Genomic DNA, 10,931 nt, shown 5'->3' with positions numbered 1-10,931 from the left:
GTCCCTGCAGCCTCGGGGCAGCCCCTGTGCCCATCGCTGACCCCGCCCACAGCTTCTGCCTGCTCGAGCAGCACCTCTGCCCCCCAGCAGGGGGCAGCCTCCCGCTTCTCGCCCACCTGCTGCCTCCTAGGGTCCGGAGAGCAGGGCTCTGAGAGTTGGGGTTACGCTCCCATCTTCCCTGGGCTCTGCTGCCCCCGCCCCCCGGGGGGCTCAGATTTCTAATGGCGCCTGGGAGCCACCTGCCTCCCCCAGGCTGCTTCCTTTGGCAGATGCCAGGCCTAGCCCCTCGCTCCCACCCGCAACGGGCATGTCAGTTTAGCTCAGATCCACACACAGCCAGGCCCAGGGTCTTACAGCGTCCAGGGGGGTGGGGCCAAGCCTCAGCCAAGCTCTGTGGCGATGGCCCTGCCAATCCCTGGGCAGCTCAGGAAACTTCGCCTCCATTCCCGTGTGAAACGCCTGAGCAATTATCAATTCCAGAGTCAAATCCGCCTCTGCCCCCAGCCCCCCTGAGATCTGCAGCAAAGATTTTATCTGGAATCCCCGAGAAATCGGTCGCTATTTAACCCCCCCACAAAGGGAACCCAAGTGTCCCCGAGCCCTGACACTCAGCTCTGTCTGGCCCCTGCAGGGTCTGGCTCTCAAAGCTTTCAGCCCTCGACCCTTTCGCCCCGACAATCCATTCCCGCGAGCCTCTCTCACCGAGGGGGGCAAAGTGTTTGGATCTTCACACAGCAGGTGCCTGGGAAGTACCCGTCGGGTGGGTCACAGAGTCCCACAAAGGGGTTTTTAATTCAAGTGCAATTTGCCTTTAACCCAGCGCCCCTGCGGCTTAGTGTTTGCTTTGCTTGGGAGCTACTGAGCAGTGAAAATAAACCAGCTTCTAGCACATGAAAAGTTGAAGCGCTGGGAATCATTTCATCTCCTGTTAAACCATAACCACCACCACCCTGCCGCTGGGCTGGGCTGGGCGAGCTGCGAGGGTGTGGTTATGGTCTGTCACATTAGCACTAAGAGGCCCCCTTGGGCTAGGTGCTATACACACAGAACATGAGACAGACAGTCCCTGCCCTAAAGAGCTCACAGTCTAATTAGACAAAGGATGGGAGGGGAAACTGAGGCACAAGGAGGGGAAAAGGGTTTTACCAAAACTCACAGGGCCAGTTAGTGGCAGAGCGTGGAACAGATCCCATGGGTGCAGTCAAGTACTCTGCCCACTAGGCTGTGCTGCCTCCCAATCCAGAGGCAGGAGGTGGAGAGGAACCAAGGGGGTGCTGGTTCCGCATGGGTCACACACAGGCAGGCCTGGCAGCACTGAGCTGAAGGAAGGGGAGGGGAGCTGGGGTTTGCACCTGCTGATGGGAGCTGGGGCTGCGGCTGGAGACTGGCAGGAGGGGCCTAGGAGGAGGGAACATAGAATCATAGAATCATAGAATATCAGGGTTGGAAGGGACCTCAGGAGGTCATCTAGTCCAACCCCCTGCTCAAAGCAGGACCGATCCCCAATTAAATCATCCCAGCCAGGGCTTTGTCAAGCCTGACCTTAAAAACTTCTAAGGAAGGAGATTCTACCACCTCCCTAGGTAACGCATTCCAGTGTTTCACCACCCTCCTAGTGAAAAAGTTTTTCTTAATATCCAACCTAAACCTCCCCCACTGCAACTTGAGACCATTACTCCTTGTCCTCTCCTTTTCTACCACTGAGAATAGTCTAGAACCATCCTCTCTGGAACCACCTCTCAGGTAGTTGAAAGCAGCTATCAAATCCCCCCTCATTCTTCTCTTCTGCAGGGTAAACAATCCCAGTTCCCTCAGCCTCTCCTCATAAGTCTTGTGTTCCAGACCCCTAATCATTTTTGTTGCCCTTCGCTGGACTCTTTCCAATTTATCCACATCCTTCTTGTAGTGTGGGGCCCAAAACTGGACACAGTAGTCCAGATGAGGCCTCACCCGTGTAGAATAGAGGGGAACGATCACGTCCCTCGATCTGCTCACTATGCCCCTACTTATACATCCCAAAATGCAATTGGCCTTCTTGGCAACAAGGGCACACTGCTGACTCATATCCACTGAAACCCCTAGGTCCTTTTCCGCAGAACTGCTGCCTAGCCATTCGGTCCCTAGTCTGTAGCTGTGCATTGGGTTCTTCCGTCCTAAGTGCAGGACCCTGCACTTATCCTTATTGAACCTCATCAGATTTCTTTTGGCCCAATCCTCCAATTTGTCTAGGTCTCTCTGTATCCTATCCCTGCCCTCCAGCGTATCTACCACTCCTCCCAGTTTAGTATCATCCGCAAATTTGCTGAGAGTGCAAACCACACCATCCTCCAGATCATTTATGAAGATATTGAACAAAACCGGCCCCAGGACTGACCCCTGGGGCACTCCACTTGACACTGGCTGCCAACTAGACATGGAGCCATTGATCACTACCCATTGAGCCCGACAATCTAGCCAACTTTCTACCCACCTTATAGTGCATTCATCCAGCCCGTACTTCTTTAACTTGCTGACAAGAATACTGTGGGAGACCGTGTCAAAAGCTTTGCTAAAGTCAAGAAACAATACATCCACTGCTTTCCCTTCATCCACAGAACCAGTTATCTCGTCATAGAAGGCGATTAGATTAGTCAGGCATGACCTTCCCTTGGTGAATCCATCCTGACTGTTCCTGATCACTTTCCTCTCATGTAAGTGCTTCAGGATTGATTCTTTGAGGACCTGCTCCACGATTTTTCCGGGGACTGAGGTGAGGCTGACTGGCCTGTAGTTCCCAGGATCCTCCTTCCCTTTTTTAAAGATTGGCACTACATTAGCCTTTTTCCAGTCATCTGGGACTTCCCTCGATCGCCACGAGTTTTCAAAGATAATGGCCAATGGCTCTGCAATCACAGCCGCCAATTCCTTTAGCACTCTTGGATGCAACTCGTCCGGCTCCATGGACTTGTGCATGTGCAGCTTTTCTAAATAGTCCCGAACCACCTCTTTCTCCACAGAGGGCTGGCCATCTACTCCCCATGTTGTGATGCCCAGCGCAGCAGTCTGGGAGCTGACCTTGTTAGTGAAGACAGAGGCAAAAAAAGCATTGAGTACATTAGCTTTTTCCACATCCTCTGTCACTAGTTTGCCTCCCTCATTCAGTAAGGGGCCCACACTTTCCTTGGCTTTCTTCTTGTTGCCAACATACCTGAAGAAACCCTTCTTGTTACTCTTGACATCTCTCGCTAGCTGCAGCTCCAGGTGCGATTTGGCCCTCCTGATTTCATTCCTACATGCCCGAGCAATATTTTTATACTCTTCCCTGGTCATATGTCCAACCCTCCACTTCTTGTAAGCTTCTTTTTTATGTTTAAGATCCGCTAGGATTTCACCATTAAGCCAAGCTGGTCGCCTGCCATATTTACTATTCTTTCGACTCATCGGGATGGTTTGTCCCTGTAACCTCAACAGGGATTCCTTGAAATACAGCCAGCTCTCCTGGACTCCTTTTCCCTTCATGTTTGTCCCCCAGGGGATCCTACCCATCCGTTCCCTGAGGGAGTCAAAGTCTGCTTTCCTGAAGTCCAGGGTCTGTATCCTGCTGCTTACCTTTCTTCCCTGTGTCAGGATCCTGAACTCAACCAACTCATGGTCACTGCCTCCCAGATTCCCATCCACTTTTGCTTCCCCCACTAATTCTTCCCAGTTTGTGAGCAGCAGGTCAAGAAAAGCTCCTCCCCAGTTGGCTCGTCTAGCACTTGCACCAGGAAATTGTCCCCTACGCTTTCCAAAAACTTCCTGGATTGTCTATGCACTGCTGTATTGCTATCCCAGCAGATATCAGGAAAATTAAAGTCACCCATGAGAACCAGGGCGTGCGATCTAGTAGCTTCTGCGAGTTGCCGGAAGAAAGCCTCATCCACCTCATCCCCCTGGTCCGGTGGTCTATAGCAGACTCCCACCACTACATCACTCTTGTTGCTCACACTTCTAAACTTAATCCAGAGACACTCAGGTTTTTCTGCAGTTTCGTACTGGAGCTCTGAGCAGTCATACTGCTCCCTTACATACAGTGCTACTCCCCCACCTTTTCTGCCCTGCCTGTCCTTCCTGAACAGTTTATAACCATCCATGACAGTACTCCAGTCATGTGAGTTATCCCACCAAGTCTCTGTTATCCCAATCACGTCATAATTCCTTGACATCAGCAGGACCTCCAGTTCTCCCTGCTTGTTTCCAAGGCTTTGTGCATTCGTATATAAGCACTTGAGATAACCTGCTGATCGCCCCTCATTCTCAGTATGAGGCAGGAGCCCTCCCCTCACAGACATTCCTGCCTGTACTTCCTCCCGGTATCCCGCTTTCCCACTTACCTCAGGGCTTTGGTCTGCTTCCCCCGGTGAACCTAGTTTAAAGCCTGCCTCACTAGGTTAGCCAGCCGGCTGGCAAAGATGCTCTTTCCTCTCTTCGTAAGATGGAGCCCGTCTCTGCCCAGCACTCCTCCTTCATGGAACACCATCCCATGGTCAAAGAATCCAAAGCCTTCTCTCCGACACCACCTGCGTAGCCATTCGTTGACTTCCACGATTCGACGGTCCCTGCCCTGGCCTTTTCCTTTCATGGGGAGGATGGACGAGAACATCACTTGTGCCTCAAACTCCTTTATCCTTCTTCCCAGAGCCACGTAGTCCGCAGTGATCCGCTCAAGGTCATTCTTGGCAGTATCATTGGTTCCCACGTGGAGAAGCAGGAAGGGGTAGCGATCCGAGGGCTTGATGAGTCTCGGCAGTCTCTCCGTCACATCGCGAATCTTAGCCGCTGGCAAGCAGCAGACTTCTCGGTTTTCCCAGTCAGGGCAGCAGATAGATGACTCAGTCCCCCGGAGGAGAGAGTCCCCGACCACCACCACCCGCCTCCTTCTCTTGGGAGTATGGTCGTGGAACCCCCCATCTCAGGACAGTGCATCTCATGCCTTCCAACCAGTGGAGTCTCCTTCTGCTTTCTCCCCCCAGACATATCATCTGGTCCACTCTCTGCAATGGTACCTGTGGAGAGAACATGAAAGCGGTTAGTTACCTGTGTCCGCGTTGCTGGAACCCGGACATTCCCCCTTCTTCTTCTGGAGGTCACATGTTGCCAATCTTCTTCACTGGTCTCTTGGCTCCGCTGTGCAACCTGCTCTAAATCTTTAGAGCTTTGTGCCCGTAGAAGCATATCCTGACTTTTGTCCAGAAAATCCTCAGTTTCTCATATGCAACGCAGGGTCGTTATCTGTTGCTCCAGACCTTCAATCTTCTCTTCCAATATGGAGACCAGCTTGCACTTTGTACACACAAATTTGCTTCTGTCCTGTGGAAGAAAGACAAACATGGCACATCCAGTGCAGGTCACAACAGCTGAACCCCCCCATTCCATATCACCTTCCTACTATGAGCTTCCTCAGAACAGCCATGCCAGGAGCAGTGTCCCAGCCCCACAGTGCCCAGGGCTGCCCAGCATGTGGGAAGGGGGCAGCAGCACTGACAGGGCAACTCTTTGTTACGAGAGTCGCTGTGGAGCAGCCCCCGAGCGAGGCTGGGAGCCCAGCACCCCAGGGCTGGACGGGCCCCGTAAACAGGAGCAACCCCTGGTGGGCTGGCAGCTGGAGGCCGTCCTGCAGAGAGTGTAGGTCTGGCCCCCCCGCAGCCCCCGGTGTCCTGCCCCTGGCACAGTCCAGGTTCAGCCTAGTTATTCCTGCTTCTGAGCCGTGGACCCCGGGGGACACGACCAGCTGGGATCCAGGCCCCCAGCTGGGAAGAAGCTAGTCCAGGCCCCGGCGGCTGGAGCTCTGGAGGGCATGTAAAGCCCAGGAAGGCCCAACCTCAAGGGGCTCAAGCAAGAGGTTTCACTTCTGGACTGGCCACAGACCTTCTGCAGCCCCGGAACAGACTCAGCACAATCTCCCTCTCCATCCTCCCATCATTTTAACACCTCCCCAAGCCCCTGCGGGGCTGCCACAGCCCGGGCCCCCCAAGCCACCTTGCCTGGTCCCTAGGGTGTTTTGGCCGCTGGCCCCATGGAGCTCGGCCCAGGAAGGGTGAAGGATCCTGTAAGGCCCAGGGAGGGGTTGGTCCCTTCACCAGGGGAGGCTCTGGGTAGTCACAGCCACAGGTACTTGGCCAGAAAGGCAGCCAGGATCTTGCAGAGGTTCTCCACGGTCTGGGGGTGCAGGTTCTGCTCCGTGTCCTCCATCGTGTGCCAGACCCATGGGAAGGGGGTGGCGATGAGGTGCAGCACCGGCACTCCTGCGGCCAGACAGATACATGAATAGTCAGCAGTGATCCAACCCAGGATCTGCATCACTGCAAGCACCAGCCTCTACTGCTGGAGCTACAAGAGTAATTCCACTATTGTCAGCAGTAGTAGACTATTATCCCCATGTGGCCCAGCCACTAGCGGGCGACGGGCGACATTCTAAATGCGCACACTGTCTCAGTAGATGGAGCCAGGCCCTCAGGCATGACCTGGCCTTACATCTAGGAGCTATGTGCTCCCCTGACCTAGCAACGAGCAGCTGGCCCAGGTGCATTATGGGAACCAGATTGGCCAGAGACATCAAGTTAGTCAGGGCCAAGTGGCTAGATAGCAACGATGTGTTTATAACGTCTTTCACTCCCAAGGATCCCAGAGCCTAAGTTCAAAATGCAGTCACCTCTGGGGTGAAGTGTGCCAGGCAGGCAAACATCATCTATAAAGCATGTTACCCCTGTAAATAACACCTAGCTCTTGCATAGCCCTTGTCCTCAGGGGATCCCAAAGAACTTTACAAAGGGGGTCAGAATGATTCCCCCCACTTCACAGATGGGGAAGCTGAGGAAGACAGCAGCAAAGTCACCCAGCAGGGCAGTGGCAAAGCCAGGACCTGAACCCAGGTCTCAGTCCCTTGCTCCTCTCATGAGGCCAGGCTTGTGTGGGAGCCTGGGGGAGTCTCACCATGCTTGATCTGCACACATTCTGCCCTGGCTCCCCCGGGGAGGCCTCCCCAGCTGTCCATCCCACTCTGCTCTGCGCCTGGATGTCCGGTAGCATGGGGCAGGACAGGTACCTTTGCGAAGGAAGGGGACGTGGTCCTCTTCGACAGGCCCATAGGCAGGCTCCCGCTGGAAGTACGTCTGCTCCCGGGGGTGGGACTGCAGCAGGCCCAGCTGGTGCAGACGCTTCTCTGGGCGACACAGAGAAGAGAGTGAGGAATGGGCTGGTTCCTGGGACATGCCAGGCTGGGGCACGGCAGAACGAGCCCCACAGGGGGCTACACCTGGCCGCTCACACCAGAGCTCCCTGAGGACACGGAGACGCTGCCGGGGAGGGAGGGGGGATTTCAAACCTGACAAGTCGTGTTTGAGGGAAATAAAGTGTTGGTGAAAGATGCCAGGTCAACAGCCCTGGGGACTGAATCCCCAACTCCCAGCTCTGTCCCACAGCTGGGGATAGAACCGAGGAGTCCTGGTTCCCAGCCCCCCTGCTCTAACCACTAGACCCCACTCCCGTCCCAGAGCCGGGGCTAGAACCCAGGCACCTTTATTCATTGTCAGACAGACGCAGGACCATCAGGACTGGCGGGGGGGGGGGGTAGCTGTCCTGCTACAGGTGCCTGGGGGGGCAAGCCCCCTCCCACCCCTGGAAGAAAGAAAGGTTTGCTACCGATGCCGACGAGCCGGTCTAACCAGGAGGCAGTGAGGGGGAAGTGGTTCTGGATGGTCGGGTGGCGGGCCCCCAGCAGGTCCAGCAAGACAAACAGGCTCTGCAAGGAGGCAACGAGGGGTTAAATCTGTAGGGGCCCAGTCACCCCAGGAGGATCTGAGGGAGGGATTGGTACAAGATCCAGTGCAGACAGATTGAGCCACCCGCCTACCCCAGACAGGCACCCCCACCATCTCCCTCCAGCCTGAAAGATCCCCCATGGAGAACTCCCCAGAGGGGCAGGTGGGCGGCTCTCACCATAGCCTGGAGCTGGCTGGTGCCCGGCTGGTGCTGAGCCTTGGCCATGGACAGCCCCGTACAGGGAATCCCTCTCACTCCACTTCCCAAAGGCCTCCTCGCCGTCCAGGAACAGCAGCTGCAGCGTCACCTCAGAGCCCTGGGGAGAGACACGGGGCTCGCTCAACACCTGGCACTGCTGGACAGGTGAGAGGACTGCACCCAGGACAGCAGCAGAGCTAGGGATAGAACCCAGGAGTCCTGGCTCCCAGCTCCTCTGCTCTAACCACTAGACCCCATTCCCCTCCCAGAGCCAGAGATAGAACCCAGGAGTCCTGGCTCCCATCCCCCCTGGTTTTACACACTAGACTCCATTCCTTTCCCCAAGACAAGAGTAGAACCCCCAACCCAGGAAGCTCTCACCTGCTCCTTGGCCTTCAGCAGCTTCGCGTCCAAGGGCGTGGCCAGTTCCAGCAGGATAGCACAGGGCACGGCCGAGTCGGTGGCCCCCAGAAGGTGCGGCCCTGTCTTTCCCAAGCTGCCACCCCACCGGGCATGAAACATCACCAGCTCCATCCAGCCCAGGGACCACATGGACAGGTACTGGGGCTGGGATGGGGACTCTGTGGAATCTCAGATTAAAGGAGCACCTTTACATTTGGGATGGAGGGGCTAGCTGCAGAGCAGGGAGGTCTTTCCTAAATTCCCCAGGCTTACCCTGATCTGAGGCTGTACAGAGGAGGCTCCCCAGCCAGCAGCTGCCTTATCAGAACTGTGTTCATTAGATAGATAGATAGATAGATAGATAGATAGATAGATAGATAGATTCAGGGTAATGTATCAGAATCTGGCCCTCACCCCATTGCACTCAGCGGGTTTCTCTCGTTTTACCCTGGGGGAGATGAGATCAGAACCCAAGACCGCCAGTTCCAAGAACTCCACAGACCTGTGTTGTCACTGGATTTATTGCCGAGGGGACATTAGACAAGGGGAGGCACCAGAATACCCCTCTGTGGGACAGAATGACAGACTGAGGGACAGGGTTTGTGTCCTGTGTCTTTGTGCATGCAGAGCTCTGTGCAAAACCCACCATCTCTGTGAGCCCCAGGGCGGATGATGGCCCTGGCAGGAGCTGTGACCATCCTCTGAAAGAGTTGGTGCCAGGGCATAAGGGTTGCTCTGTACAAAGGAGGAGATTAAACTCCTCTGCAATACATATGTAACCCTTCTTCCAGTTGCTGTGGGCAGCAACAAGCTCTGGCTTCAATATGTACGGGTTCCTCTCAAAATTACAACACAACACTGGCTTGAGGTCCCACCCAGAAATCTGGGAAAACTAAACACCAGCCCTGGGTGTTTCTAAGAAGCAATACTTCCTGTCTTGCAAGCACTGAGTCTGTGTGCGACAAAAGAAATATTTTATTAAGGGGAGAAGGAAGAATGGCATTAATTTGAGAAAACATGACAACAATGACTCAAACGTATACAAACAACAAGTAAATCCCTGGCCCCAGGTGGAGCAGTGGCTTTGCCTCAGTTTCCCCCTTTCTGAAAGACCAGCGGACAAATGTCCCGTTAACACACCACTCCCCTTTCTGTCCATGACACCGCACTCTTAGTTTGCTGTCCACCATAAGTGAAGTCCTAGGGTCTAGGGGTGCCGTTAGGTGCATTCAGCTCCAGCCTTAGGGGAGGAATGCAGGAAAATCAAATGATGCCTCTGCCCACTCCGGTCACTGCCCACTCTGCCACTGCACACTGCTGTCACCTTCTGAAGTTTCTGCACTGCTCCAGCCCCCAGTGTTCTCAGCTCTTAGGTTATGGCTACATTACAAAAAATACCAGCAGCCACAAATCTCAAAGCCCAGGTCTACAGACTGGGGCTCTCATTATGGTACTAAAAATAGCCATGTAGTTGTTCCTACTGGGACTGGAGCCCAGGTTTCGGAGCCTGAGGAGGAATGTCTACACAGCCATTGTTAGGGCCGAAGCACAAGCCTGAGTCTGTAGACAAACCCTCAGTGATTTCACTGGGCAGTGCAGAGCTCCAGCTGCTGCTGCCGTTTCTGCACTGTCTGGACAGCAATTCTGTCCAACAATAATGAAGGCTCAGCCCTTAATCTAGCTTCTCTCAGACCAAATAATCACTGAGCAAAACCAAAATCCCCGTTGATCACTACCAAGTGTTTCTCCAAACACCAGAGGAAAAGAATCACAATTTTCCAAAACCCTAGAAGGAGGGATCACACCACCACACTGACGGAGCGAATTAGGTTCATCTTAAGGTGACCACATCTCTTAGGGAATATTACATACAGTGCTGCTGGCCTCTAGTCACACTGTGTATTGTGGACCTAGCATAGTCATGGATTAGAAACACAGACATGTGCGCACAGTGACTGATTCTGCACTGCATAGAGAAAAACCGTAACCCCTATATAACTGCAAATTCAACATAAGCAACTGCTTAGGTGTAACCCTTCTGCCGGGGGGAGTCAGCAGCAACCAGGGCTGGGTTCCTTTTGACAACATAACATAGAACCAGCTCGAGTCCCCACCCAGTAATCTGAAAAAAATTACACCCCCCACTTGGTACCTCTAAGAGCCAATACGTCTCCTCTCACAAGCACTATGTACAGGTATAGAAGAGAAAACTTTTAATACAAGGGGAAAGGAACCTGGCATTACTTGGGAAAACACCACGAGCATGATTTGAAAACATCTGACCATGAATAAAACACCCACCTCAGAGTACATTGGCAGCATCCGTTTCCTCAGTCTCTCACCTTGCAGCATGACAATCCGACAAATGTCCCTTTAACACGCCAGTCCTCTCTCCCTCCACTGCACCCCACTCACAGTTGTCCTTGGTCAGTGAAAACCCAGTGTTTGGAGGTGTGTTTGTGTGAGTTAACCTCCCACCCCGGGGTGGGGGGGGCAGCACTGAGCAGTGATTCAGCAGCTGTCGCTGTGCCGCTGTTCACTCTGCATCGCTG

General features: G+C 54.0%; 1 pseudogene; it reads right to left on the bottom strand.

Annotated features, from left to right (window-relative positions):
- Nucleotides 1-6,117: 6,117 nt before the first annotated feature.
- Nucleotides 6,118-8,511, bottom strand: LOC144279287 (glutaminyl-peptide cyclotransferase-like protein; annotated as a pseudogene).
- Between the last annotated feature and the right edge of the window lie 2,420 nt (nt 8,512-10,931).

The sequence above is a fragment of the Eretmochelys imbricata genome, chromosome 23 (assembly GCF_965152235.1).
Source record: "Eretmochelys imbricata isolate rEreImb1 chromosome 23, rEreImb1.hap1, whole genome shotgun sequence".
NCBI lineage: Eukaryota > Metazoa > Chordata > Testudines > Cheloniidae > Eretmochelys > Eretmochelys imbricata.
This window is presented reverse-complemented; position numbering and strand designations above follow the sequence as displayed.